Below are 17,763 nucleotides of genomic sequence, written 5' to 3'. Positions count from 1 at the left end.
CACTACTTTTTACTCCTAAAGGAAATACAAAGTTAGGTTCCTGCAAGCCTCTGGTCACAACATTTCATCAATCAATACATTTTTATGCAAATACTGGATGCCTTTGTTTGCCAACCTCTCCCTCCCCCTGTAAGATATTTTCATAAGTGCCACTGTGCTAAATATTTTTACATGTTGCTATAAAAAAATTAGCATAGTGTGTATCTTAGGCTGGGTTCTCTAGAGAATGAAAACCAGCAAAGTGTATAAATAGGAAATGGCTTATGCAGTTATAGAGGCTGGAACATCCCAAGTCCCTGGGTCAGAATAGAGGCTTCTCCTGATTCACATAGCTGCAGGGTTTGGCGACCCCAAGATCGGCAGATCAAGAGAGCAGGGTTCTTGCTCGCAAGCTTCAAAGATTGATAAATCCCAATATCAGCAGGCAAGACTGTAGGTAAGCTGCTACCTCGAGTCCCAAGGACCAGAGGTCAGATGAACAGGAGCCAGCTGGAGCATCTAGTGCGAGCAAAAAGCCATGAGCCTTGCCAGAATGTCCACTTATACTCGATGCAGGCCACGTGCCCAAGGAAACCGCATTTCAACTGATTGGCTACTCATCATGGGGGTGATCACAACATCATACAACTGCCAAACCACTGAGAATCATGGCCCAGCCAGGTTGACATACAGTCTTAACTATCACAGTGTGATTACGAAAGTACTCCTGGGGGGAGGGGGGTGGAGCAGTTGGCAAACAAACATAGAAGGTGTGCGTTCTTTGTGTAAAAATAAGCTAAACTTGTTCTAGGTGTGTTTCTGTTTAAAGATACTTTAATTAATATACATTGTTGATTTATCAGAATTGAGTTCACTGCCAACAGCACTACAACTCATGGCGGAATGAAGCTTGTCCAACACATGTGTTTTCTCCATAAGTCACATCATAGCCTTCTTGTGCTTAGGAACACCAGACAACATTTCAGCACTGTATCTGGGAGCCATTTTAAATAGCAACATTGCCAAAAAAAAAAAAAAAAGCACATGAATGCAAAAAATGTGGCACTAAATATATGATGAAAAGGATACCTCTTTTTTAAGAGAGTGTGAGAGCTGAAACAAGAAGGCAGAGTGGTGCCTTTTTCCACCTCAGCTGGGAACATAACATGTTGGGCAACTCAAATATTTTTGCTGTTCTACCCATGTCCGTGCATGACCACGAAAACACCGTGAATATAGATTTTGGGGTTACAAATAAATTTTAAGTAAGTTGTATATCAATTACGGATGTGTTCAGTTACCAGTAACGCAACACCCAACTAAAACTGGTTTTGACATTAGGCATTGTTTTTCTTATATGATAAGAAGTGTGGAGGCAGGCAGATGGTCACGCTGCTCAATTTTCCATCAAGGACCCAAGTTCTTTCTAACTTTCTGCTCTGCCACTCTTAAATAAGTTGGCTTTTTGTCCTTGTGTTTACCATCTAATAATTTCAAGATGGCCTTTGCAGTAAGACAGGCCTGAATTCAAGCCTGGCTCAGCCACTTAGCTATGGGACCTTGGGCAAAGCACTTAACCTGTCAGTTTCCTCATCAGCAAAATGAAAAACAACCTTACAGGGTTGTTGGGTGATGACATGACCACATATGTAAAGCACAAAGTAGACAAGCCAAAAAGAAAAAAGAAAAATGGTTTACTTCCCCTTTCATCCAGGCTTTTTTGTTGTTGTTCTGCATGCATTTGGGTTGCTTTTTGGGGGAGGGAGGAAGGTAGAGGTTAGGATTAAAAAAAGAGAAGAACCCACATTTTGGGTTACTTTTAGGAATTAAATTCATACTATACTAAGGCAGATTCATAAGAAACCACCCATACTCGCTAGGTAAGTATAGCTTATATAATTGGTAGCCCTGCAGGCCAAGCCGGCCACAACTGCTGACCCATTGCAAACTGCCATGTGGTCAAAAGCTCAGAAATTAGGGCATGGCAGAAGGCAGCATAGGAGGCTGAGAGGCATCTGAGACTCTCTGGTGTTTTCACCTTGTGCCCTTGGCAAAGGCAGCTCTGCATTCTATAGATTCACATCCAAATTTGTTGGATTTTTATCTACAGCCAGAACTTGAGATAAGTCGGAGTTAATATTTGTGAGACTAACTGTTCCATTAGACAAGGGCGGCCATGAATTAAACTCTAGCGGCTGTTAGAATAAATTACAGCCCAGCAAGAAGTGTGGATGTGCCCTGTTCTTAAAGGGAATGAGGGGAGACTGGAATGAGATTCCAATGAGCTTTCTGTAGCTTTATTGGGCATGTCCTATACACCCTGCTTTAGCATAGATTTATTTTTAACAATTTTTGTTTGCAAAGTCTGTAAAAGCAAGATTTATTATTGGTTTAACTGTGATGATGATCACCAAGTCAATGCTTTCATTGCTTGGTATTTTGAAAAATCAAGCACAAAAGAACAAGTATTTTGCTAAATGACACTTCTCTCCAAGTAGGTAACGTATACAGAAATCGTATTTTTAATGTGAAACCAGAATGAGTTCACTTAAAACAAAGACAAACCTGTGGTCCCAGTACAGAAGACATGGGGCGAAGCCAGTCTCTGCAATAGGCAATGCTGGATGTCACCTAGATCATCATGGGGCTGTCGTTTGCATTAAAAATGCTCGAATTGGCCTTAAAGACCTTCAAAAAGGAGTCTGAGAGGCTGGAGGATGAACCAGCTTCAACTAGAGCCTATCTTATAGACCAGGAGTTAGCAATGTTTCTCTGTAAAGGACCAAGAGTAAATATTTCAGACAGTCAGATCGTCGTGCTACAATTGATTGTGGATTGAGTTGTGTTCTCCAAAATTATGTATTAAAGTCCTGGCCCCTGTACCTGTGGATGTGATCCTGGTCAGAAATCGAGTTTTCTTTTGTTATTCGGACTTTTAGCTTCCTGAACTCTGAGAAAATAAATTTCTGCCTTTAAAGCCCCCACTTGTGGTGGCAGCACAAACAAACTACTTTCCCCAAAGCACGACTACTCTCCCAAAATCAGGCATAAAAAAAAAACCAAACCGATTGTCGTCGAGTCAATTGAGACTCATAGCGACCGTATAGGACAGAGTAGAACTGCCCCACAGCGTTTCCAAGGAGCGCCTGGTGGATTCAAACTGCTGACCTGTTGGTTAGCAGCTGTAGCTATTAACTACTACACCACCAGGGTTTCCAAACCGTAAATGAACAAGTGTGGCTGTGTTCCAATAAAACTTTATTTGCAACAACAGCTGGTGATCTGGATTTGGCCTATGGGCCATAGTTCACCAATCCCTACTGAAGGGGCGTTAAAAACTAATGACATTTATTTTGACACCAACATTTTTATTGGGTTAGAAGTAATGACTTCAATAACAATCAAGTTAGCACAATAGAATATTAAAATATTACTTTTTTATAATAAAAGAAATGCATTTGTTATTATTGACAAAGGAAAATGCACACCCAAAAAATAGAAATACAAAAATACGTATAACCTATTGTGGTAGACAAACTGGGTTGACTAATCTGACATTGATCCACTCCCCTCTTTCTTGCCACTTTCTGTTGTAGTGATTTATACTTATACTCACTTTGCTAGTTTCCACACTGCTAGGGGTAACGGTGTGATTTAGAAATGTCCAATGAAATGTAAAAAAAAAGTCTGCACTGGGGAAGCTTGGGGGTGTAGGAAGTCTCCAGGATAGTCTTTCCTTCACTGATAAAGGGAGAAAGCCATTTGAGGAAATTTTCCTTATTTTCCCTCTTCTTCCTGCTTGGAATATGGATATGATGCCTGGAGCTGTAGCAGCTGAATTGCCACACTGAAGTAAGAACCCAATAGGCTAAATATGGCCAAGAGGAAAGAAAGAAAGGTCCTGGATCTACGGTGGTGGCACCACTAAGCTGAGGCATACGTCGTAGCTTACTTGCCACCTTAGAATTCCTTATATATATATATATACACATATAATAAAATTCTACATTAAACAATTAGAATTTGTGGGTTTAATATATATATATATATATTTTAAACCCACAAAATTCTAATTGTTTAAGCCACTGATAGTTGGCTTTTTGTTAAATGCTGCCAAAGACATCCCTAGCTGATACTCCATGGAATTATTAACATCTTTCAAAACAACGCACATTGAGAAAAGCTGGTCCAAAGCCTTCTTCATGTGTGATGTTCAGATTTAAACTTAACGTTTCATGTATGGAAGGAGTTCTCTATTTTGCATACTATAAAATGGATGTCTGTTTAATGTTGTACGTTTAACCCTGAGTACAGCTTCCTTTGCATTTGGGAAGGTTCTAGTTGTAAATCTACAAACGGACTGGGGCCTTGGCTTTTATAATACACCTTGGAAGTACATATGTAATGAAATTGTGTTTCTAGTCCACACTGTCTATATCACTATAGCATAAATTGCTTCTCCTATTAAATGTATGACCCTCAAACTAAGTAAAAAAAAAAAAAAAAAATTAATGTTTACTTGTCTCAGGGGCATTCATCTGGAAAACTCAGATACCTAAAACACAGCTAAGAAGTGGATGTTTGGCATAAAAAGACCATGAAGTGTTCAAATAGTTGCCAAAAGATCTATGCCCTAAACTGCAAATAATGTACTCACAGGAAAGGCTCTTGGGTACTGACTCAGAGATTTTCTGCCTTTATTGTAACACAAATTATCGATCTTTTATCTCAGCAGTTATCCTACCCTGACTGATAAACTGTGGCTAAAATTGTGAAGGTGACATGTGAGTAACTAAGTTTTAGAAAACTCTGTCATCTCATGATATTATTGTCGTCGGTAGCTGCCGTTGAGTTAGCCCCATGGCAATCCAGTGCACGATGGAATGAAACACTGCTCACTCCTGTGCCATCCCAATGATCAGTTGCGGATCAGACCATTGTGATCCATAAGGTTTTCATTGGCTGATGCTTTAGAACTAGATAGCCAGGCCTTTCTTCCTAGTCCATCTTAGTCTATAAGCTCTTCTGAAACCTGTTCAGCGTCGTAGCAAAACGCAAGCCCCCAATGACAGAAGGGTGGTGGCTGTGCACGAGATGAATCGTATTAGCTTCCTTTAAAAAGGAGGAGGCTGATGTTCAGAGAAATATGCTAGCTGGCAGAGATGGCAACAGAGCCAAGCTTCCACTGTGAGCCTCATGGCTTGGAGAGTACAAAGGTAGCCTCCTTGTTTCCTGAAGCAAGAACATTTTCAGACTCTCTTTGAGCAGGTAACTCAGGCCAAGTTGTATCCTCAAGGCATATTTCAGAAATTGCCCTCCTCCCCAGAGCAAAGGCAGTTGAGACACCAGATTGCTATTTGCTGCATTCTCTGCTCTTTTCCAGAGTCATTCCACACTCTCTAAAACAACCCCTTTCAAAAGCAATGATGATAATGCCCGTTTGGAATCTGTAATTGTGGCTTTACTAAACTGCCTTTAAAGCACAATATCTCAGAACAAAGACCAGTCACAGATGCTGATTTGGAATCCAAAAAAGGGTCAAGGGTTAGGGAGGCCTCTGGAGGCTAACTTCTGCTTGCCTGCATGCCTCTGCTTGACAGTTTGAGTGATCATAAAATTTTTTATATGTTAAAAGAAAAAAAACTTCAAAAGGCAAATGTTCATCTGAAAATGTAAAATCTTACAGCACGTGTCCATGATGAAGTATGACCTAGTTTGAAAACTAAAGTATTTGGGAGTTTTTTTTGGAGATTTGAAAGAGATTATGTTCTCCATATTAAAAAAAGAAAAAAAGGTCCATGGAAATATTAAAATATTTTCTGATTATTTAGAACCGTGAACCATGGGCCAAACTTGACCTACCACTTTTTATAAATAAAGTTTTATTGGCACACAGCCATGACCATTTGTTTATGTATTTTCTAGGACTGCTTGCAGGCTGCTACAGCAGAGTTGAATAGTTTAAAACAGAGGCCGTATGACCTGCAAAGCCTAAAATATTTACTGTCTGGTCTTTTACTGAAAAAGTTTGCCAACTCTTGGTTTAGAAGAACTAAAATGAAAACTTCTGGTGAACTCACGTGAAGGTGGCTGAGTGGACTGTGACTGTTAGTAGGTTCACAATAAATACTTGTTGAAAGAATAAATGAGGGGAAGTAATGAAAAAATTTGGTTTTGACTTCCTGGTACACTGCGACTTCTAGCATCTTTTGGGTGAGGGCAGCCTGTACAAGAGAAGGTGAAAAAAAAACAAGAGAAGGTGACCTGCCATTTATTGAGGTCCTACCTTGAGCCAGACAATGTTCCACTGCTATTCATAAGGTTTTCACTGGCTAATGCTTTTCAGAAGTAGACTGCCGGGTCCTTCTTCCTAGGAGAGTTAGCCCTACTTTGGACATGCTGTCAAGAGGGATCAGTCCCGGAGAAGGCCATCATGTTTGGTAAAATACAGGGTCAGCGGAAAAGAGGAAGACCCTCAACCAGGTGGATTGACACACTGGCTGCAACAATGAGCTCAAGCATAACAACGATTGTAAGGATGGTGCAGGACCAGACAGTGTTTCGTTCTGTTGTGCATAAGGTCGCTATGAATAGGAACTGACTCGACAGCACCTAACAACAACAACAACAACCTTGAGCCATCTTTGGAATGTTATGTCCATGATCTCCCTTAGGCCCACAGCAACTTGTCATGTGAGCATTACCATTGCATGGGTTTTGTGATGGTCAATTTTCTTGTGCACAGAGGCTTTTTCCTTTAATCTCAGAACTCCAGCTCTGTTCCAGGTGGTCGAGGTTGCTGACACTCTCTTCCAGATGGATGAGGTTGCTGACAATCCGATTGTATGATAAATAATGCAGCTTTTTTTTTTTTTTAAATTATACTTTAGATGAGGGTTTACAGAGCAAATTAGTTTCTTATTAAACAATACACACATAGTTATGTGACATTGGTTGCCAACCCCATGACATGTCAACACTCTCCCCTTCCCCATCTTGGGTTCCCCGTGACCAACCTTCCTGTCCCCTCCTGCCTTCTCATCCTTGCCCCTGGGCTGGTGTGCCCATTTAGTCTCGTTTTGTTTTATGAGCCTATCTAATCATTGGCTGATAGGTGAGCGAGCCTAAGGAATAACTTCATTATTGAGCTAAAAGTGTGTCCAGGGGCCATACTTTCATAGTTTCTCCAGTCTGTGACAACAGTAAGTCTGGTCTTTTTCTGTGAGTTAGACTTTCATTCTACATTTTTCTGTGGCTCTGTCCTCTGTTGTGATCCCTGTCAGAAAAGTTGGTGGTGGTAGCTGGGCACCATGTAGTTGTGTTGAACTCACTGTGATGCAGGCTGTGGTAGTTGTGGTCCATTAATCCTTTGGACTACTCTTTCCCAAGTGTCTTTGTTTTTTTTTTCATTCTCCCTTGCTTCAGATGGGGTGGGACAAGTGGAATATCTTAGATGAACACTCACAAGCTTTCAAGACCCCAGATGTTACTCATCAAAGTAGGATGTAGAACATTTTGTTTATAAACTATGTTATGCCAGTTGAGCTATATGTCCTCCAAGATCATGGTCCCGAGCCCTCAGCCCACTAATTCGGTCCCTCAGGGAGTTTGGGAGTGTCTATGAAGCTTTCATGACTTTGCCTTGGTCAAGTTGTGCTGACTTCTGCAGTGTTGTGTACTGTCTTACTCTTCAACAAAGTTACCACTTATCTATTGTCTATTTAGTGTTTTTCCCTCCCCACACATCCCCTCGTAACCATCAAAGGTTGTTTCCTTCTGTGCGTAAACCTTTTCACTAGTTTTTATAATAGTGGTCTCATACAGCATCCATCCTTTTGTAACTGACTTCTTTCGCTCAGAATAATGCCCTCCATATTCACCCATGTTGTGAAATGTTTTGCGGACTCATCATTATTCTTTATTATTGCATAGTATCCCATCGTGTGTATGTGCCGTAGGTTTTTTTATCCATTCATATGTTGATGGGCACTTAGATTATGTCCATCTTTTTTTTATTGTGACTAATGCTGCAATGAACATGGCTGTGCATATGTCTATTTGTGTGACAACTCTTATTTCTCTAGGATATATTCCTAAGAGTGGGATTGCTGGATCATACGGTATTTCTATTTCTAGCTTTCTAAGGAAGCGCCATATCATTTCCCAAAATGGTTTACCATTTTACATTCCCACAGTGCATAAGAGTTTCAATCTCCCTGAAGCCTCTCCAACACTTGTTATTTTCTGTTTTTTATTTTTTTGTGTGTGCCAGTAATGTCCGGGTGAGATGATATCTCCTTGTAGTTTTGATTTGCGTTTCTCTAATGGGTGGTGATTGTGAGCATTTCCTCATGTGTCTGTTAGCCTCCTAAATGTCATCTTTGGTGAAGCATCTATTCATATCCTTTGCCCATTTTTTAATTGGGTTATTTCTCTTCATTGTAGAGGTGTTGGATTTTCCTATAGATGTTAGAGATTAGACCTTTGTTGGATTTGTCCTGGCCAAAATTTTTTTCCGTTTGTAGGTTCTCTTTTTACTCTGCTGGTGAACTCTTTTGATGCGCTTAAGTGTTTAATTTTTAGAAGATTCCAGTTATCTAGCTTATCTTCTGGTGTTTGTGTCTTGTTAGTTATGGTTTGTATCCTTTTAAGGCCGTGTATTAGGGCCTCTAGTGTTGATCCTGTTTTTTCTTCTATGATCTTTATAGTTTTTGGTTTTATATTTACTCCTTTGATCCATTTTGAATTAATTTTTGTGTATGATTTGAAGTATGGGTCCTATGTCATTTTTTTTTTTTTTTTTTGTAGATAAACATAGTTTTACCAGCACCATTTATTGAAAAGACTGTCTTTTCCCCATTTAATGGACTTTAGGCCTTTGTCAAAGATCGAGTGACCATAGGTAGATGGATTTACATCTGGGTTCTTGATTCTGTTCCATTGGTCAATGTGTCTGTCGTTGCACAAGTACCAGACTGTTTTGACTACCGTAACTGTATAGTAGGTTCTGAGGTCAGGTAGCGTGAGTCCTCCTTCTTTATTCTTCTTCTTTAGTAGTGCTTTACTTATCCGGAGCCTCTTTCTTTCCGTATAAAGTTAATGGTTAGTTTTTCCATCTCATTAAAGAATACTGTTGGTATTTGGATTGGGATTGGATTGTATTTGTAGATTGCTCTGGGTAGAATTGACAATTCACTATGTTGAGTCTACCTATTCACGAGCATGGTATATTTTTACATTTATGCAGGTCTCGTTTGGTTTTTTGCAGTAGTGTTTTGTAGTTTTCTTTGTATAGGCCTTTTACATCCCTGGTTAGGTTTATTCCTAAGTATTTCATTTTTTTAGGGGGCTATTATAAATGATATTGTTTTCCTGATTCACTTTTTGTAGTTCTTTCTATTCGTGCATAGGAATCCAACTGATTTTTGTGTATTTATCTTATATCCTGCTACTCTGCTGAATCTTTCTATTAGTTCTAATAGTTTTCTCGTGGAGTCCTTTGGGTTCTCTATGTATAGTGTCATACCATCCGCAAGTAGGGACTGTTTTACTTCTTCCTTACCAGTTTGGATGCACCTTATTTATTTTCCTTGCCTTATTGTCTAGCCAGGACTTTCAGCACAATGCTAAATAGGAGTGGTGATAAAGGGCATCCTTGTCTTGTTCCTATTCACAGGGGAAATGTTTTCAGCCTCTCTCCATGAAGATAACGGTGGCTGTTGGTTTTGTATAGATGCCCTTTATTATATTGCTGAGTTTCCCTTCTATACCTATTTTATTGAGAGTTTTTAATCAGGAATGGGTGTTGGACTTTGTCAAATGCCTTTTCTGCATCTGTTGATATGATCATTATTCTCTACTTTTGTTTTATTTATATGGTGGATTACATTGATTGATTTCCTAATGTTGAACCATCCTTGCATCCCTGGTATGAATCCCAATTGGTCTTGGTGTATTATTTTTTTAAATTTTATGCTGAATTCTATTGGCTAGAATTTTGTTGAGAATTTTCATATCTCATCATGAGGGATATTGGTCTGTAATTTTTTTGTGTATGTGATGACTTTGCCTGGTTTTGGTATCAGGGTTATGCTGGTTTTGTAGAATGAATTCAGAAGCAATCCTTAATTTTCTATGTTCTGAAATAATTTGAGTAGTACTGGTGTAAGCTCTTCTCTGTATGTTTGTAGAATTCTCCAGTGAAGCCATCTGAGCCAGGGCTTTTCTTTTGTTGTTGGGAGTTTTTTTTTTTATTACCTTTTCAATCTCTTCTCTTGTTATGGGTCTGTTCAGATTTTTGACCTTAGTTTGTGTTAGTTTAGGTAGGTAGGGTATTTCTAGAAATTGTACATTTCTTTAGGTTTTCAAACTTGTTGGAGTATAGTTTTTCATAGTACTCAGTTATGATCCTTTTTATTTCAATTGGGTCTGTTTTAATGTCCCCCATTTGATTTCTTATTTGGGTTATTTTTATCCTCTCCTATTTTCTTTTTGTCAATTTGGCCAGTGGTTTGTTGATTTTTTCAAAGAACCATCTTCAAGTTTTGCTGATTCTTTCTATTGTTTTTCTGTTCCCTGTTTCATTTATTTCCGCTTGATCCTTATTGTTTCCTTTCTTCCGGTGGTTGTGGGCTTCTTTTGCTGTTCTCTTTCTATTCGTTCGAGATGCATAGCTAATGTTTTGATTTGTCCCTTTCTTCTTTTTTGATGTGTGTGTCTATTGCTGTAAAATTGACCTCTGAGCACTGCCTTTGCTGTGTCCCAGAGATTTTCGTATGATACGTTTTCATTCTTATTTGATTCTAGGGATTTTTCAATTCCATCTTTGATTTCTTCCATTACCCAGTGATTTTTAAGCAAGATGTTATTCAGTTTTCATGTATTTGGTTTTCTTTCTTTGCCTTTCCTGTTATTAATTTCTTCTTTTATGGCATTGTGATCAGAGAAGATGCTTTGTATTATCTCAATATTTTGGATCTTTTTGAGGGTTGCTTTGTGGCCTAAGATGTGGTCTATTCTGGAGAATGTTCCAAGTGCTTTGGAAAAGAAAGTGTATTTTGCTGCTGTTAGGTGAAGTGTTCTATTTATGTCTGTGAGATCAAGTTGGTTGATTGTGGCCTGTAGATCTTTCAGTATATTTGTTGAGTTTATTTCTAGATGTTCTGTCCTTTACAAAATGATGTGTTGAAATCTTCTACTGTTATTGTGGAACTGTCAATTTCTCTTTTCAGTGTTGTTAGAGTTTGTTTTATGTATTTTGGAGCCCTGTCATTGGGTGTGTAGATATTTATTATGGGTATATCCTCATGGTGGATTATCCCTTTAATCACTATATAATGTCCTTCTTTGTCTTTTATGCTGGGTTTTGTTTTAGAGTCTGTTTTATCTGATATTAGTATTGCCACTCCTGTGTTTTTTTTTTGGTAGCTGTTTGCTTGATATATTTTTTTTCCCATCCTTCGATTTTTAATAAATTTATGTCTCTGTTTCTAAGGTGTGTCTCTTTATGGGTGCATTTAAGCCATTTGCATTCAACGTGATGATTGATAGGTGTGGTATATTAGTTGTCTAGTGCTGCTATAACAGAAATATCATAAGTGGATAGCTTCAACAAATAGAAGTTTATTCTCTCACAGTCTAATAGGCTAGAAGTCCAAGTTCAGGGTGTTAGTTCCAGGGGAAGCCTTTCTCTCTCTGTCAGCTCTAGAGGAAAGTCCTTGTCATCAATCTTCCCTTGGAGGGACCCAGGGCCCAAAGGATGCACTCTTCTCCTGGCACTACTTTCTTGGTGATATGCAGTCACCATGTTTCTCTGCTCACTTCTCTCTTTTATATCTCAAAAGAGATTGGCTCAAGATACAATCCAGTCTTGTAGATTTAGTCCTGCTTCATTATCATAACTGTCACTAATCCTGTCTGATCAATATCAGAGAGATAGGATTTATAACACATAGGAAAATCACATCAGATGACAAAATGGTGGACAATCACCCAATACTGGGAATAATGGCCCAGCCAAGTTGACAGATATTTTGGGGGACACAATTCAATCCATGACATGTGGGTTTATTATTGTCATTTTGAAGTGCCTTTTTTGTGGTGCTGACATTTTCTTTGTTCCTCTTACTCCTCTGTGCTGAATTGCTTTTGTTTGTGGATTTTTTTTTTTTGTTTCTTTTGCTTATGAAGATTTTGTGTCTGTGAGAATTTAAGTTTTCCTTCTTTATTTTGATGAGTATGTTTGTTAACTTCCTTTGTGGTTATCTTGAAATTTACTCCATATTCCTAAGTTTAAACCAGTCTTTTATTACTTTACATCAACTTGACTTCCTCTCCATTTGAAAGTTCTATATCTGTTCTGTTTATTTCCTCTTTTATTGTTCTGACATTGTCATTTACAGATTGACCTCTCTGGTTCCCTGTTGTAAATCTTTTAGTTTTGTTTTATCCTGGAGAATTCATTACTTAGATTGTTATCTGGCTAATGCTCTCTTATGTCCTAGATTCAGGTTGTTGTCTGATGTTGTTGGTTCTGTAACCAAAAGATTCCCTTTAATAATTCTTGTAAGTTTGGTTTGGTTTTTACATATTCCCTTAATTTCTGTTTATCTGGAAATGTCCTAATTTCATCATCACATTTTAGCGAGAGTTTTGTGAGATATATTTTCTTGGTTGGTAGTTTTTTTTTCTTTCAAAAATTTATATATGTTATGTCATCGCTTTGCCTTCTTGCCTGCATGGTTTCTGCCAAGTAATCAGAGTTTAGTTCAATTGTTTTCCCTTTCTATGTGAGTTTTCATTTTTCTTGAGCTGCTCTCAGGATTCTTTGCCTTTGATTTTAGCAAGTGATTATGATATGTCTTGGTGTTTTGCTTTTGGGGTCTATCCTATATGGGGTTCATTGAGCTGTGTGGTTGGCTGGCTTTTTGTTTTTCATTATGTTAGGGAAGTTTTCTGTCAGCAAGTCTTCAAAGATCCTCTCTGTTTTCCTTTCCTTCCCTTGTTCTGGGACTCTGATCACATGCAAGTTTTTGGTTTTGATTGTATCCCATATCGTTCGCAGGATTTCTTCATTTTTCTGCATTCTTTTCTCTGATTTTTCCTGAAACAAAATGATATCCAAGGATTTGTCTTCAAATTCACTGATCCTGTCTTCCATTGCTTCAGATTTTCTCCTAAAACCTATTGCACTGTCCATTTCTGAAATCTTGTTTTTTATCTTTTGGATTTCTAATTGCTGTTTTTGTATGATTTCTAGTTGTTTATGTATTTTGACTTTTTTCCCCGAATTCTTCCATTGCTTTGTCTGTGTTTTCCCTGATTTTGTCTGCATTTTCAATAACTTTGTCTATTTTTTCCTTGTTTTTGCCTGCATTTTCCTTCATCTGTTGGAGAACCCTGAATATTAGACTTTTCAATTCTCTATCAGGTATTTCCAGTGCCTTTCCTTCTACCAGAAGGTCATCTAGTATTTTATTTTGGTCACTTTCTGGAACCACCCTGTCCCTTTATTTATTTATTTTTTAAATATGTTTTTATATTATTTGCTGTTTCTGGGACATTCAGGAATTATTTTCTTTGTTTACTGATTCTAGATTTGATTGTTTTCATCATTTTTTTTTTGGTTTATTTGGTTATGTATGGGCAGGTGGGCTGGGCATTTTTTTTTTTTTTTTGCTCTCCTATGGGCATGATACTTCTTACCACCTTATCCAGGTGGGCACGGCTGGTTGGTTAGCCATGGTGCAGCAGGCTGGGTCCAGCAAGGGTGGAGGGGTGGGGATGGGCAGTTTGTGGCACAAACGGGGGCTAATGGAGTGGGGCCAGGGCAGTGCAGGGTAGCGTCTGGGGGACTACATGGGTGCCACTTGGGGATGTGGTGCTCAGTGCATGGTGCAGAAGGGCAGGAGGGAGAGGACAGAGTGTGATGTGTAGAGCTAAGTGGGTGGGTGAAAGTAGAGAAAGAAGAGAGATTTAAAAAAGCAAAAAATGAAGGAAAAATAAAAAAGTAGATAAAATAGTGAAGTAAGATTTGGTGGCTGGGAGTGGGGCAGACCTGGTGAGGTCATGTGCTGGTGACTCTCTAGCTGAGCAGCATGGCTTGGCCTGTTGAGAAGGGACATGGGTGGTGCATGTGGATAGTTGGGTGGGAGAAAGGAGAGGAAAGAGGGGAGAGAGAAGAAATCAACCAACCAACCAACAAAAATTAAATACATAAAAATAATAATAAAAAAAAAGCAACAACAAAAAAAGAAAATATATGTATATAGTGGTGGTGGAATTGGCCATTGGGGTGGGGAAGAATTGGGGCTGCAGTGAGCTAATGTCTCTCTCATCAGGTGGCACAGCACAGCCTGTCAGAAAGAGGTGGAGAAAACACAGAGCATAGGTCGGAGGGAGAAGGAAAAAGGAGAAGGGGAAAGATAAAGAAATATAAAAAATATGGCTCTGAAGAAGCTGGTCCACGAAGGGGGGCGCACAGTACACGGGGCTAGGTGGGTGAGAGTAAGGAGACGAAAGGAGACAGAGAAAGAAGAAACAACAAGAACAACAGCAACAAAAAAAGAAAAAGAAACAAAAAATAGATAAGATGGCACCTGGGGAGGCTTCCTGCAGTGACTCTCCAGCTGAACAGTACAGCACATTCCCTTAAGAAGGGGTGGGAGCGGTGCACAGGGCTGTGTGGGTGGGAGAAAGTAAAGGAGGAAAAGGAGAGAGAGACAGAAGAAACAGAAAAAGATAGGAAAAAAATAGCAATAAAAAAACAAAAAAAGGCAACCAAACCAAAAAATCACAGCCCATCAGGAAGGGGAGGGGATACCACATGGGGCTAGCTGGGCAAGAGAATGGAAAGAAGGCAGAGAGACAGAAAGAAGCAACACATAAAGCCAAAAAAAAAAAAAATCAAACAAGCAAACAAATCAAAACAAACAAACAAAAACAGCAAAAAAAAAGGGGGGGGGGCGGAGTGGAACTGTGTGGCAGTGAGCTGGTGTCTCTCCAGCCGAGTGACCTTGGCCCATTGAAAAGTGGCAGACTGCATAGGGGGAAGAAGGGTGGGGGGTGGGAAAACAGGTATTGCTGGTTATCGGCTACTCTTTAGCCTGTTGGGAGCTCCTTGAAGTTGCCTGTACTCTCTGTCTGCAGTCCTTCAAGCTGATGTCCAAGATGGCAAGTCCAGGTGGCCACAAGCTGGTATCTCTTTAGCAGAGCAACCGCAGCCCGTTGGAAAGTGGCAGAGGCCTTGTACAAGGAAGAAGGGGGGGGGGGAAGTGGGGAAGCATGTTTCCCTGGTTACTGGGTACTCTGTCTCCTGTTGGCACCTCTGTACTCCCTGTCTGTGTTCCTTGATAGCTGTAGTCCAAGATGGAGAATCTGTGCTGCATTAGCTGGTAGGGGACCTTCACTCTGTAGCTCTCCTGATTCTCTGTTTTCTGTCAGTTTCTTATTCCATTTGGTGCTTGATGGAGTTCTTCTATTCCTTCATTTGATGCTTAGGGTTCCAGGATTGATGTTTGGATCTGTTTACTTAGTTTTTTGGTTCTTTGGTGCAGAGGGATGGTGTTTCTGTCTATAGTGCCACGCTGGCTCCTTCAAATAATAGTTTTCAAAAATTTTCATTTAGAAATAATTTTAGATTTACAAAAAGAAGTAGCCAGAATAGTAGAGTTCCTGCATACCCTTCATCCAGCTTCCCCTAGTGTTGATATCTTACTTCCACAGTACTATTGTCAAAACCAAGAAATTAACACTGAAACATAACTGCTAATTAAATATAGATCTAATTTAAATGTCACCAGTTCTTCTAGAATTTTTTTTCTTTTAGGATAAAATCCAGAATCTCATATTGCATTTTGTTTTCATGTCTCCTTAGTCTCCTCTAGTCTGTGACAGATTCTCAGTTCTTCCCCCTTCCTGACTTTTTGGAGAATAAACCTGTTGCTGTCAAGTTGATTCCTACTCATAGCGACCCTATAGACAGAGTAGAACTGCCCCATAGGGTTTACAAGGAGTAGCTGGTGGATTCAAACTGCTGACCTTTTTGTTAGCAGCTGTAGCTCCTAACCACTGTACCACCAGGGCTTCTTTTGAAGAATACTGATCAGTAATTTTTAGACTGTCTTTCAATTTGGGCTCATCTGACTTTTTTTTTCCTAATTAGATTGAAGTTATTAATTTTGGCAAGAATACCACAGAAGTAATACTTCCTTCTCATAGCATCGCATCAGGTAGTACGTGATATTGATATGTTGTATTACTGGCAATGCTAACCTTGATCACTTGGTTAACCTATTGTCTACCAGGTTTTTCCACAAATAGAGCAATACTTAAAGATACACCAACACCTAGATACAATTTGGTGGTTCACCCATTACATAACTATTCTGTTGTTGTTAGTTACTGTCAAGTCAATTCTGACTCTCGGTGATCCCATGTGTGCAGAGTAGAACTGTTCCATAGGTATTCAAGGCTGCAGCTTTTTGTAAACAGATCATGAGGCCTGTCTTCCAGAGTGCTGCTGGATGGGTTTGAACTGATAAACTTCTGGCCAATAGTGAGCATGTAACCATTTGCACCACCCAGGGACTCCTACAACTGTCATAAATAACTAAAAAACCAAAATCAAACCAGTTGCCATTGAGTTGATTATGACTCATGAACACACCCATGTGTTTCAGAGTAGAACTTCACTCCATAGGATTTTCAATGGCTAGGATCTTTCAGAAGTAGATCACCAGGCCTTTCCTCTGAGATACCTCTGTATTTGAACTGCCCACCTTTTGTTAGTAGCCTAGGACTTAACCATGTGCCACCCAGGGACTCCTTCTAAATAACTACTTACGTGAAATCCAATTTTATCTGTAGGCTTGAGTAGGATACTTTCTTAAAAAGATTATTCATGATTCTAAGGCTCCAGGCCAGGTTTACCAACAAAAAACCTCAAAAAGTGTTGCTAATTTTTCTTTGAACTTGACTCTAAAAGGAAGATTTGACTTCTTTCTGTTTTTGCCATCCTGTGCTTCCTCTTACCTCATGATCCAATAAAAAGAAAAAAATTACTTTTGCGATCCAGCTGTACCTGCACATAATCTTCCTTCCTGTTACAGTGGAAGAAGTGTCTCTTCCTCTAAGTAAACACAATCCCTTACCTGTGCGTTGGATCCCAGTCCCTTCTACTTCATCAGGTTTAAGTAATGATGGTGGATCCTTAGGATGGAAAACTCTGCAGCTGACATTCACCTGTAGAAGACTATTGACATGGGAAAGTGCTCACGATATATTCCCACATAGTTAACATTTTCAGTGCTTCTCATTCTTTTGTGTAGATCCATGTTTCTATCTGGTATCATTTTCCTTCTGCTTGGAGGACTTCCTTTAACATTTCTTGTAGTGCAGATGTGCTGGTGATAATTCTTTCAACTTTTGTATATCTGCAAAAGTTTTTCTTTTTCCTTCGTTTTTGTAACAGCTATTAAAAGCAAATAAACATACAAACCTGTTGATTCTGACTCATAGCAACCCTATAGGACAGAGTAGAACTGCCCCATAGGGCTTCCAAGGAACAGCTGGTGGATTTGAACTGCCGACATTTTGATTAGCAGCCTGAGCTCTTAACCACTGTGCCACCAGGGCTCCCTTAACAGCTATATTGAGACATAATTCACATACCATATAATTCTTCCATTTAAAGTATATAATTGAATGGTTTTTAGTATATTCACAGAATTGTGTAGCTGTTACCACAATCTAATTTTGGATAATTTTTATCACCCCAAAAAGAGA

This window comes from Elephas maximus, chromosome 4 (genome assembly GCF_024166365.1).
Source record: "Elephas maximus indicus isolate mEleMax1 chromosome 4, mEleMax1 primary haplotype, whole genome shotgun sequence".
Lineage (NCBI taxonomy): Eukaryota > Metazoa > Chordata > Mammalia > Proboscidea > Elephantidae > Elephas > Elephas maximus.
Note: the sequence above shows the minus strand (reverse complement) of the source record.